This window comes from Myotis brandtii, unplaced genomic scaffold, assembly GCF_000412655.1.
Source record: "Myotis brandtii unplaced genomic scaffold, ASM41265v1 scaffold635, whole genome shotgun sequence".
Lineage (NCBI taxonomy): Eukaryota > Metazoa > Chordata > Mammalia > Chiroptera > Vespertilionidae > Myotis > Myotis brandtii.
The window spans coordinates 629237-641162 of NW_005370432.1; the positions used below are offsets into that span (position 1 = coordinate 629237).

The 11926-nt window shown below is 42.2% G+C and overlaps 1 protein-coding gene across 2 annotated transcripts in view; it reads left to right on the plus strand.

Annotated features, from left to right (window-relative positions):
* OPHN1 (oligophrenin 1) overlaps window positions 1–2799 on the plus strand; it is a 479266-nt gene extending 476467 nt beyond the window's left edge. For both annotated transcript variants that reach the window (XM_005880381.2, XM_005880380.2), the window contains one exon: window positions 1714–2799. The gene's annotated coding sequence lies outside the window, so the exon portion shown is untranslated. The remainder of the gene's footprint in view (window positions 1–1713) is intronic.
* The last annotated feature ends 9127 nt before the right edge of the window (window positions 2800–11926 follow it).

Sequence of the window (11926 nt, forward strand, 5' to 3'; positions counted from 1 at the left end):
TCTGGGATTTATTTATCTTCTATAATTGAAACTTTGTAGCCTTGAGTGGAGCACAGGCAGCTGGAAGCAGGTATCTGGGATTGATTTATCTTCTATAATTGAAACTTTGTAGCCTTGAGCATAGCCCAGGGCCAGCCAGGGTAGGTGGGAATCTTGGCTTCCTCCATCGCCAGGGGCAACCCAAGCCTCCTGCTTGCTCCAGCTCTGTGGCCGCCACCATCTTAGTTGGGTTAATTTGCATACTCGCTCCTGATTGGCTTGTGGGCATGGCTTGTTGGTGTGGCTTGAGTGTAGGGGAGGGATGGTTAATTTGCATGTTTCTCTTTTATTATATAAGATGTTTTTATTGAACTCAGAGAGAGGGAGAGGGAGAGAGAGAAACTTTAATGAGAATCATCAATCAGCTGCCTCCTGCACACCCCCCACTGAGGATTGAGCCCTCAACCCCAGCCTGTGCTCTGACTGGGAATTGAACTGTGACCTCCTGTTCATGGGACAGTGCTCAACCACTGAGCCACACTGGCCGGGCACACATAAGACTTCTTTATGGGATCTGAGTTTCTGATGATTGGAATACTGTGTTGGTTCAGAGACTGGAAACTTACCTCCATGTCTCAGTTCATTACCCTATAATTACTTACTGCCTTCTAATTCTGAGATTCTCTGTGTTTTTAAGTTTCTTTCTTCTTTCCTTTCTTTCTCCCCAGCAAAACTACAGTGTAGTTTTACAAATTGCTTTTGAATCAAGTTTATTAGGAATCCTAGACTGTGACATTTGGGGCAAGTACATTTCATTCTCTGAGCCTCAATTTCCCAATCTGTAAAATGAAAAGGTTGTAACTTTCTTACTCTGGCATTCTTTGGGTCTATAATATGATCAGTAACTTCTCTTTTGGCATTATAGCAGGAACCAAGAGTCCAGCTTAGTATTTGTAGTAGGACTTCATTCTTTCAGACCCAATCACTATTTCAGTGTTACCCCTATGAAACTTCCTTCTTAGTCCTTCATATTTGTCTGATGTAAAGCACTTTCACATCCATTAGCTCATTTGATGCATATCAAATGCTAGATATAGGGAGGATAATATGAATTTTAACTCAACGAATAAGAAACTGAGGTTCAGAGGGGTTAAGTAACTTGCTAAAGTCAACAGGAGCCATGGAGATCATGGAAATGTTTTTATCTAGGAGTTCTGATTGTTTGACTATCAGATTGCTGGCATAACATGAACCAATATACACAGAAATGAGATCCAGGTGTCTGTCCCAGGCTTCCTTTTTTTTTATTATCACTGGCAGTCCTCAGAGATGCACAGATAGATAAGCTTTTTCCTTATCAGCCCTCATAGAGGTGAAGTCCCAGTAAAAGGAAGTGTGGAAATATTGTAGTGTTATAAATGCTATAAAGGCAGTGGCCATGTTACAGGGTGGGGGATAATCTCAGAGGTATCAAGCTTCTGCATCCCCTGTAGACTTTTGGGGGATTAGAGTTGAGGCCAAAGGCACACAGTTTCTATTCCTGAGTATAGGGACCATCTTAGGCCCTGTTTCCTGGGATCAGAGTTATAAGGGCCTTTTCCTAGCCAGTCCCTATTATTCAGATTAGCTACCAAATGCATGCTTAGCTACCTACCAAGGAGGCCCCACTACTCTGTGGCTGTTAAGTATATAACCAGTCTTAGCTAATTTCCTACTCTCTTCTTTCCCTTTCAGGTTTAAAAGGCTTGGCCTCTGAAGACCCTTTCCAGGTTTTGGAAGGATCTTCAAACCCTGTGTGCTGAGTCATTTTGTGCTGAAGAACAGCTCCTTCCTGGCCCTGCACCTTTAGGCTCTAAGATGCTATAAATAGGGAGCACATGTCCTAGAACAGGTTTATTTCTCCTTTTTATTCTGTCTTTATCCCGTCAGAAGTTCTATTTTGAGCTCCTGTACGACTGTGAATGGCTAAACTCCCTCAAGCCAGACTCTGCAGAAACCAAGCTATCCACTGACCTGAGTTGAAGAGGGGAGCTCAGTTTTCAACTCTTCCTGAACTTCCTGCCTCCTCAAAAGGACATCGAACTCTGAATGATTTGGGACTAACCACTGATCTCAAAAATCTTACCCTGAACTGAAAACTACTTGGGTTGGGGCTTTACCTAGGAAGCAGGGAAGTAGGAATGTTTGCTAAACATCAGAGAATCATAACATGTCTCTTACTGATGATATGGACCCTGGTGCCAGGTTGGAGCTCTCATGCTGCAATATATTGCCAAGAACCTGTCTGCTTCTGTGGGGCCAGACAGCTTGGGTGATGTCCCCCCACAAACTGTCCATGTGAACTCAGGAAGGTAGCCTTCCTGCTCTTACATACAACCACCTAAGACAAATCTGCAAAGCACATTTTGCAGGTCAAAGCCTAGGTCTGTTTGAATTATTCTTCTGCCTGTTTTGCCCTGGCAGCTTCCTTTCCAAGTAAGCAAGAAAGAAATAAAGAAAAGCTGAAAACATTTCTTTAAAGAAGGGAGCTGGTATTTGTCCTGCAGGAGTTCAATTTTTGGGTCAAATGCTGGGAAAAAATGTTAAGATGGATTGAGGCCAGGCAGCTGTCACATTGCATCATATTTGTCTTCTGCAGTTAATTGCTTTTATCTCCTGAAAGAAGCAGTTTTTAACCCAGTGCTCATGGATTCAGGAACTTCATGAAGCCTCTGAAATGGTGTTCAGAATTCCTCAATAATTTCTTTTTCTGGAGAGATGTTCATAACATTCCACTGAATTTCAAATGGGCCTGTGACCCAATAAAGGTTAAGAACCACAGCCTTCAGATAGACTCTTTTTACAACTCATATAGTATTTGATTGGTAGGGTCTTGCAAAATCATTTAGTGTAATTGCCTAGTTTACATAACACATTAGGAGCCATGCTTAAAGAAGACCCCAAGTCCTTGGGCTCCTATTCAAGGTTCTTTCCATTACACCACAGTTACCTAGCAAGGGGTATTATGATGGGTGGATTTAGTGGTCATTATTTGGGGGGTTTGGCTTTTACCCTCTTTCTTAATTCCCCACATATTTGTTACCAAATGAAAAACTCCCAGACAAAAGCTCTTAGTTTTCTTCATTTGCCATCTAGATCATTGGAAAGGAACTAAAACATAATTGGTCCAGTTATTGAAAAATCTGAGTAGACATTTATGATTCCATTTTGTTAAAGGGAAGGTGCTAGAGCAATGTCATTGCTTATTTTACTATGTAGATGCCAATGGCACAAAACAGGTTCTCAGAGTATCAACCCAAGGGTCTTTCAACTCTACTTTCTTTAGGTGACTATTTTACCATATAAAGATATCTTCTTCCAGTAGCAGAGCACACACTGGGGATGACGAATAGGCCTTTCATCTGGGTACTATTTTGTTTCTATCATATATGCACACTCATTGCTTCAGATGAGCCTCACACAGTCATATCATCTAGGCAGAGCTCTAGTGTGCGGCCTTAGATAAATCCCTTCTGAATCTGTTCCTCCATTTTAAAGGGTTACTTTATATCCAGTTATCTGTAGCTAATGGACATGAGAATCACCTAGAGAGATAAGTGGCAGATGGGGGATGAGCAGGAGTTTTCTCTCATTTTATTGAGACTTAGAGAGGTGACATAACTTGCTCTAGGAAGTAGATTGGGATGTAGGTTTTCTGTGTTCACCTATGCTACAATGCTTCTGTAGGAGAGGAGAAGCAGTCCTCCAAAACCTCAGCACTTCTGGGAAAGTTCAGGAGTGTTAAGCTCTTAATTACTTCAACCCAATTGTTTCAAAACAGATTGATTTTTCCCCTGTTGGAGTATATCCTAATATTTTTATGACTTGAGACTGCAGAACACTCTTTTGTTCTTCATTTTGTCCTCATAACAGTCCCCAAAAATAGGTAAGACCACATATTTTGCCCCCCTTTGACAGATGTACAAATTAAGGCCCAGGACCATTGTTTTAGTTTTCTATTGCTGCTGTAACAAATGACTACAAATTTAGCAGCTTAAAAAAATCCACTTATTTTCTCATGGTCTTTATAGGTCAGAAATTCTGCATAGTGTGGCTGGATTCTCTTCTTAGGGTCTCACTGAATTAAAATCAAGGTATCAGCTAGGATGTGGTTGTCATCTGGGGCTCAGAACCCTCTTCTAAGTTCTCTGGTTGTTGGGAGAATTCAATTCCTTGTTGTAGTAGGAGAGGTCTCCATTTTTTGACATGAGGCCCCTCCATATTCAAGATTACAATGAGTGACACATCAAATCCTTTTGCTTCCCCTTCCTCTGACTCCCTCTTCTGCCTCTGTTAAGTTGCTCACCTTTCATTGGGGTGATTTTATTGGGTTCATACAGATAATCCAGGACAATCTCCCTATCTAGAATAATAAAAGCGTAATATGCTAATTAGACCTGATATCCTTCCAGACGACCTTCCAGATGAAGCCGGGGCTGTGAGGGAAGCCTGGGTCCCAGATGCCTGCCAGCGGCTAGAGCAGGGGTCCTCAAACTTTTTAAACAGGGGGCCAGTTCACTGTCCCTCAGACCGTTGGAGGGCTGGACTACAGTTTAAAAAAAAACTATGAACAAATTCCTATGCACACTGCACATATCTTATTTTGAAGTAAAAAAACAAAACGGGAACAAATACAGTATTTGTATTTGCATGTGGCCCGAGGGCCGTAGTTTGAGGACCCCTGGGCTAGAGGGAAGGTGCTAGAGGGAAGCCAGTGCCAGCAGCTGGGGGAAGGAAGGCCTACTCTTGCATGAATTTCGTGCACTGGGCCTCTAGTTTTAAAATAAGTAATAACCTAAATTACATCTTCAACCTCTCCTCTATCATGTAATCACGATACTGAAGATTAGGGTATGGGATCTTCTTGGAGACCATAATGCTGCTTATAAGGCATGAAGCAGCTGCCTACAGAAGCCCTGCCTCACAGCATAAAGACACATGCTTAATCTTGGAGTAGACTCTATGTGGGTAGTTAGGGACCCTGGTATTGCCCAACTTCTCCCATCTTAAATACACAACACACCAAAGAAAGTGGTGGCTGTAACAAATGACTATAACAAAAGGGTGGGGAGTGCTCTTTGGAAGCTGAATATATTCTTAGATGATACCTTGATGCTGATTACCAATCCCTTAACTAGTCTCATTCTATATAGTAGAAGGGGGCAGAAGCAGTGTCCCCAAAGGCCAAGATGAGATATGTATTCCCCATATCTCTTGGTCACTTGCACTACTGCATGCTAAATGTGTTACCTAAATGCTTTGCATGGGTTTACTGTTTTTCCTGATAATATTCCTATGATGTAAGTATTGGTCTTAGCTTTGTTTTACTATACAGCTGAGAAAACTGAGGCACAGAATAGCTAACATCATTTGCTCAAGTTCCCACAGCCAGGAAATGGTGAATTCAGGATTCAAACCCAGACCATCCCCTTAACTAATCCCCTGTGGTTTAGTTAATTCAGAGAAGAGATTGAGGCCAAGTTGATTTCAAAGTCCTTTGCACCTTTGATCCTCTAAGGTTGCTCACAGAGTACTGGTATTTTGGTAACCCAAGTCAATCCAGCTGAGTTTTCTGAAGGATTCTGTTAAATTTAGACTTGCTGGGTTTTATGGGGCCAATGGGGTGCAAAGTGAAGGTGCCCAATTTTTTCTAAGAGGCTGGAAGATAAGGAGACTTTCAGTCCAGATGGTTGGGATCCCCTATGGGTCAGACCCCAGGAATGCTCTTTCCAGAGCAATATTTCTATCCGGGAGCCTCCTCATGAGATAGGGGATCTCTCTATTTTGTTATGAACGCAAGTGTCACGTCCTCTGAGCCTCTATTAATCCAATTTCATGAAAACCCATGCCCTCTGAATGCCTAAAAAGGTGCCTAAAATCAAGACTGCAAAAGAGGACTTTTCTGGTCCTGGCAAACAGAAATAGGTGGTGGCCTTTCTTAGCCTTTGGCAAACCTGTGGGAACTGAGTTTTTTACTAGTTTTGTCAGCCCTGGATTTATCCCTCCAGCTTCTACTTCCTCGGCTACTTCCATCTAGGTCTCATAATGATGACAGGTGCCATCCTATTATAGTTTCCCCCAGAGCCATCAAAATGTGAGATAGGTGTGGTATGAACAACCTTTTGTTCATTCACCCTCTTCTCCACCCCTATTACCATCCTGCATGACTCAGAATTATGTCTCCCTTCTGGGTCTGTGATCAGAGGGACTCAATAGAGACTGAGTTCCTTTGTTGCTCATTGTTTCTTCTTTGCTAGCCATTGCTGATAAGACACTTGGCCTCTAACTACCCTGGAAGGAACTTGACCACCATTATTCATACTCATGCCTCAATCACCATGGACAAGTTACTTCACCCAAATAACCATGATTGGCCCTTAAGAAGTGCTCAATTATTATTAACCACCACCAGCAGCAGCAGCAGCAGCAGCAGCAGCAGCAATGGTAGTGGCTGCCTCATTTTCTATCAAGGAATGGAATCTTCTCTATATCCATTCAGGCTAGTCACTAGTGGATTATGTTTGCTCTTCAAGATCTTTCCAAATGTTATCCACCACCTGATTTATTGTTTTCTTCAATGCAGTGTAACCTGATTGGTTAGAAACTGTTATGTCTCTTGGCCCTATAACTAGCCACCCTGACCTACACCACCCTATCTAAGCCGGCCCCAAACCTGGCTCAATTTCCCCCCAATTTTTTTTCTCTCATGCAAGAGTTTCATCCCAGGCCCACCTACTCTGCCCTTTGCAGTTGTCAACAGTCATGTCTGGAGGATTCCTAGTCCTTGAGGTATGACAGGGACTCCTTCCTATGACAATTCAACTCTTGGTGATGTGGTTTGGGTACCTTCACCCTCATGAGAACCCCTTATGCACTCCCTACATTGCCTTAATCTTCCTCCTACATTTTGTACTTCTACTGTCATTATAATTGTGCTTATTGTGTTTCTTCAAAGGTACTGGTGATGCTGGTGGGGAAATAGGAAATAAGCATTATCCTGATGCTGGCTGATTTTACACTTAATTGGAAATTAACCCTGGCCTCTTGATTGTCCAGGTTGTATTTAGATCCAGCAAGAAATCACATTATTTTCCCCGAAGTGGATAAGACATCACAAAATGCCTAAGGAAATGGGTCTAAAGATACTTTAAATAAATTTGAAGAGCTATGAGAAAGAAGTATTGGCAGCCAAGTAGCCAGGCTGTTCACACTGTGACAAAGGGAAAAAGGGACTGAGCTCTGACCACAAGTGGACAGGTTATGAGAAATCAATCCAGAGTATTTGTATGATTTATATTTCTAGAATTCAAGGCCTTGAGAATTGAAACAAGGCTCACAATGTAGTTGAGGGTCCTCTGAGAGCAAAGGAATGAAAGAAACATCTGTCAGGTGCCAAGCATGAAGTGGGAAAGCCTTCCCAGGAAATCTGGCATGAGTTAGGTATGGCCACCTGGCAGGCACATTGCCTACATTTTATATATAGGGGTGGGCAAAAGTAGGTTTGCAGTTATAATAAAAATCAATAATACAATAATTAAATAATAATACAAGAATAAACTGTTTTGCATACTCACATCTGTAAACCTACTTTTGCCTGCCCCTGTACATTGTCTCATTTGAGCCTCTTAACCACCTCATTTTATTCCCATTTTACAGCTAAAGAGATTAATACCCAGAAGACTATTACTGCCTAAAGTCACATAGAATGTCAGTGGTGAAAGCTAAGATAGAAATGGAGACCTGTGGGAGTTTTGAGCCTGTACAAAGATGGCATATTTTCATTACTGAAAACTCCTCTAATATGGAAGACCCCAAAACCCAGTGTTGAACTGGTGTTTGGAGACAAATAAAACAACTTTTCATTGCCTGTAATGTGCTGTTGTAGATGGGGAAATGGAGGAAAAATTTTCTGTGTGGCCAGTACCTGAAGCAAATTGAGGATAGGGAAGCTGCAGGTCCATCACTAGTTTATATGGAGCCTTTGTGTGAATTAGAAAAAGCACTCCTTGCTGAAGATACTTTATGGCCATCTGCCAGAAAATTGTAATAAGTATACAAATCTCCAATTGAAATGGCAGAGGCACCCCTGGATAGGACCATCTCAATTGTAGTCAAAGACTCTGGGAAGGGGCCCAGATGTGTAAAATAATCATGGAACTAACTGAGACATTAATGAGTTTGCCTCAGATCTGTATAAGACCTAGAAGGTCATTTACAGACCAAGGCCTGCATGATTCTAAGGGAGAAGGAGTTATAGAAGCTTAGTTAGTGGGAAGGAAAGGCTTTGAATTATAATATTACTTTATATTTTCAAAGCCCTGAAAGCTTTAGAGTACTGTCTGGTAGTTGAGAGAAAGAATTAGGCAATGGAGGAGGGAAAGTCCCTTTGTTAGGCAGTTTTACCTGGATTTCTCATTTATTCCTCACAACAGCCTTAGGGGAGATAGTGTTATCCTCATTTTAGATATGAAGAACCTGAAGCTCTACAAGGGTGAATGGCTTCCTTCAGATCACACAGATATTAAATGGCGGTGCTGGGGCAGCTAGGTGTGTCTAACAACAAAAATAATGGTTTTCTCCCTTCACAGTGTAACTGTTGGGCAGTTGGGTATGTGTCCAATCCATCAGTTCAGTACTGGTGACAATCTTTGAGAATAAAGAAGATGTACAAATCATGCTCAAGGGCCCCTGAACCTTGGCTGGGCAAAGCATAATAGCCAATACCCAGACCATGGTGATTGAGGGCAGACCTGTGTAGCCAGGGTCTCCTTGGTGATTATTAGCTTTCCCCCATTCATACTAGTGTCTTCAGTGGGAAGTGGAGACCATATTTTTCTCCCTCTCCAACTCAGACTTCCAGAAAACCCTAGAGGCATCTGTAGACATATACACATCTATACATCTTTGGTTGTGGGTTAGGAAGGGGCATCCATGGAGCCACCTCTTTGCTCTTGCTTACTTGGTACCAATGTGCAAGAATCTGGAACCCATATGTACCTGAGCCAGACAGTGCTGTGGTTCTAAGCCCAGCTTCCATAACCTATGGTCAAGATATCAGTCCTCCAGATAACTGCCTCCATTCTTGCTATCATCTCAGCAGCCATCTCCAGATATAAAGGTAGAAGGGGAGGTCAGAGAGAGCTGACCAAGCAACATTTTGCTGCAGTGAGGGAGCAAGGGTGGGTGGACACAGGAATTCACCACAACACATGGACACAATATACTTTCTCTATCAGCCCTCCCAAGCTTTGTAGGTTGGGTCTTAAAGTCAGTCAATAGCCTTGGCTTTTCTCCAGCTTCATGAAAAAAAGCTGATTTCCTTCTAGGAGAGTCTTCCTCCTAAGGTAGTTCCTTTGTTTTCTTCTACAGGTCTGAGAATGGAAGAATTAAGAGATTTTGAAGAGATAGAAAGGGCTCTACATTTACTTAAGAAATATTTGGCTGGAGCAGGGAGTTTCTGCGGTTTGGAGGTTGACTAGGTTAGGGAAGTGGATTAGTGTTTTTGGGAGAAGAGACGGCGCCTGGGGCATGAGCCTACCCCAAAGAAAAGGGTATCTAAATTGTTCACGGTTCCTTCTTTGCCTAAAAAATGACATTTATTCAAAGGAAAAAGAAAGACAAGATGTCCATCCCTTGGCTCCCTTCCCTCCCCCCTCCTGCTCCTCCTCAGCCTCCATATCAATCCCCAGAGGGAAAGTAGGGGAGGGTGGGGGTAAGGGGAAGAGATCAACCAAAGGACTTGTATGCATGCATATAAGCCAAACCAATGGACACGGACAACAGGGGGATGAGAGCATGAGTGTGGGGGGGGGGTTGGGGGGTAATTGGGGGATGAGGACACATTTGTAATACCTTAACCAATAAATAAATTAAAAAATAAATATATGGCATTGACTGTGTCAGGCACTGTGCTCAGTGCTTTACAAATATGAATGCATTTAATCCTTGCAACAACTCTATGAGGTAGATATTATTATTACCAGTTTAGAGATTAAGAAACTGAGGCACAGAGAGATTAAGTGGCTTTCCCACAGACATATAGCTATGAAATGGTGGAGCCAGTATTCAAAACCAAGTTCCCAATTCTGAGGTTTTTAACTACTATATGATATTGCCCACATGATGCAGTAGCAAAGAATGTGGACTTTGGGAGTCAGGAAGACTCTGGATTTTAATGCCTACTTTTACACTTGACCGCTATCTTACACCCTGACATATAACTTCCCTTATCTAAACCTTAGTTTTCTCACCTATAATATGAAGGTGATGGCACATGCCTCTCAGTGTTATAGTGAAGAATCTAATGCAAAGTGCCTAGTCTGGAGTAGGTGTTAAAAGTTGGTTCCCATTTTCATTTTCCTAAAGCTTAGCACTAAATTATGATTTTGTATCCAGACTCACTAGCCAAGTCAACTTGGTCTGTACTTGTGCTAAGCAAGCACTGACTGGCACTATGGATGGCATTCACTCCTACTGGAGTGCCAGGTTTCCACCAGAGGAGCTGATGCAGCTAGCATTTCTGAAGATGGAGTTCTTCTACTATTAATTAGTCATATGGTTCTGTCTCTGCCCAGACATTAGGATGACATGGCCAGTGGGAGAGATTGATAATTGCAGGAAATTAAGGCATTGTTCCTAAACCAGAAGTCTCATTCACTTCCCTCCATGCACCCCACAATCTGTCACCAGTATCCTTTGTTAATGGGTGAGCCAGTGGGCTTAGTTGGAAATGCCTGCTTAACCTAAAAATCTTGTAGACCAATTCACCATCCAACTGAGTGTAGTGAACCATCCAAAAGCTGGGCTCAGACAGCGGTTCAAATTCTTCCTCTTAAATTCATTAACAATCAAGAGGGCAAGTTGCTTCTCTTCTCTGAGTCTAAGTTTTTTCACTTGTATAATGGAAATCAATGAGTGCTCATCTTCAATAGTTGCTGTGAGGATTCAATGAGATAATGAAGGTGAAGTATCTGACACAGAAATGTTAAATAAAATGAAGCTATTAATTCTGGCATAATCTGCGCAATAAAACAACAAAACTCAAGAGTTCCTCTGGGCCTCTAGTCTATATATATATAAGGCTAATATGCAAAATGTCCCCTCAAGAGTTCGACTGGGCCCTAGCTGGTTTGGCTCAGTGGATAGAGTGTCAGCCTGCGGACTGAAGGGTCCCAGGTTCGATTCCGGTCAAGGGCACATGCCCAGGCTGTGGGCTTGATCCCCATTAGGGGGCATGCAGGAGGCAGCCAATCAATGATGTTTCTCTCTCTCTACCTTCTCTGAAATCAATAACAAATATATATATTAAAAAATGTGCATTTTCTCCATCTGCTTACAAATGCTTCAAAAACATTAATAAAAAAAAAGAGAGTTCCACTGGGAGACCGGGAGTTCGATCGCTTGCTATGATGTGTTCTGACCACCAGAAGGCAGCACAGAACAAAGGGAGGCCCCAGCTGGCAGCCAAAAGGAAAGTCCCGGCCTGCAGCCAGAAGGCCCTGATTGGCCCTGATTGCTGGCCAGGACTAGGGACTCTACCCATGCATGAATTTTGTGCACTGGGCCTCTAATATAGAATAATATTGAATATAAATTGTAATTGAAAAATTAGTAAAAGATCATTTTTTTAAAAGAGTTCCCAATTGCCAACAAAATTGTTTTGTAAAGGTTCTTCATGACCTACTCACACAAGGTCTTTATTAAAAGGGACATAGAAGATTCTGCCATGTAGACCTTGTCTCATCTTCTTCCTGTCTCCTCTCACCTCACCCACAGCCATGCATTTTATATCCTATAAAATCTGATTCCATGGATGTTCTCCTTATATTTGCAAAAGTCCTATAGGAAATAAAATTCACAAATTTCAGAAGCATGGGCAGGATTAGGGATACCAACAAGAATGGTAAAG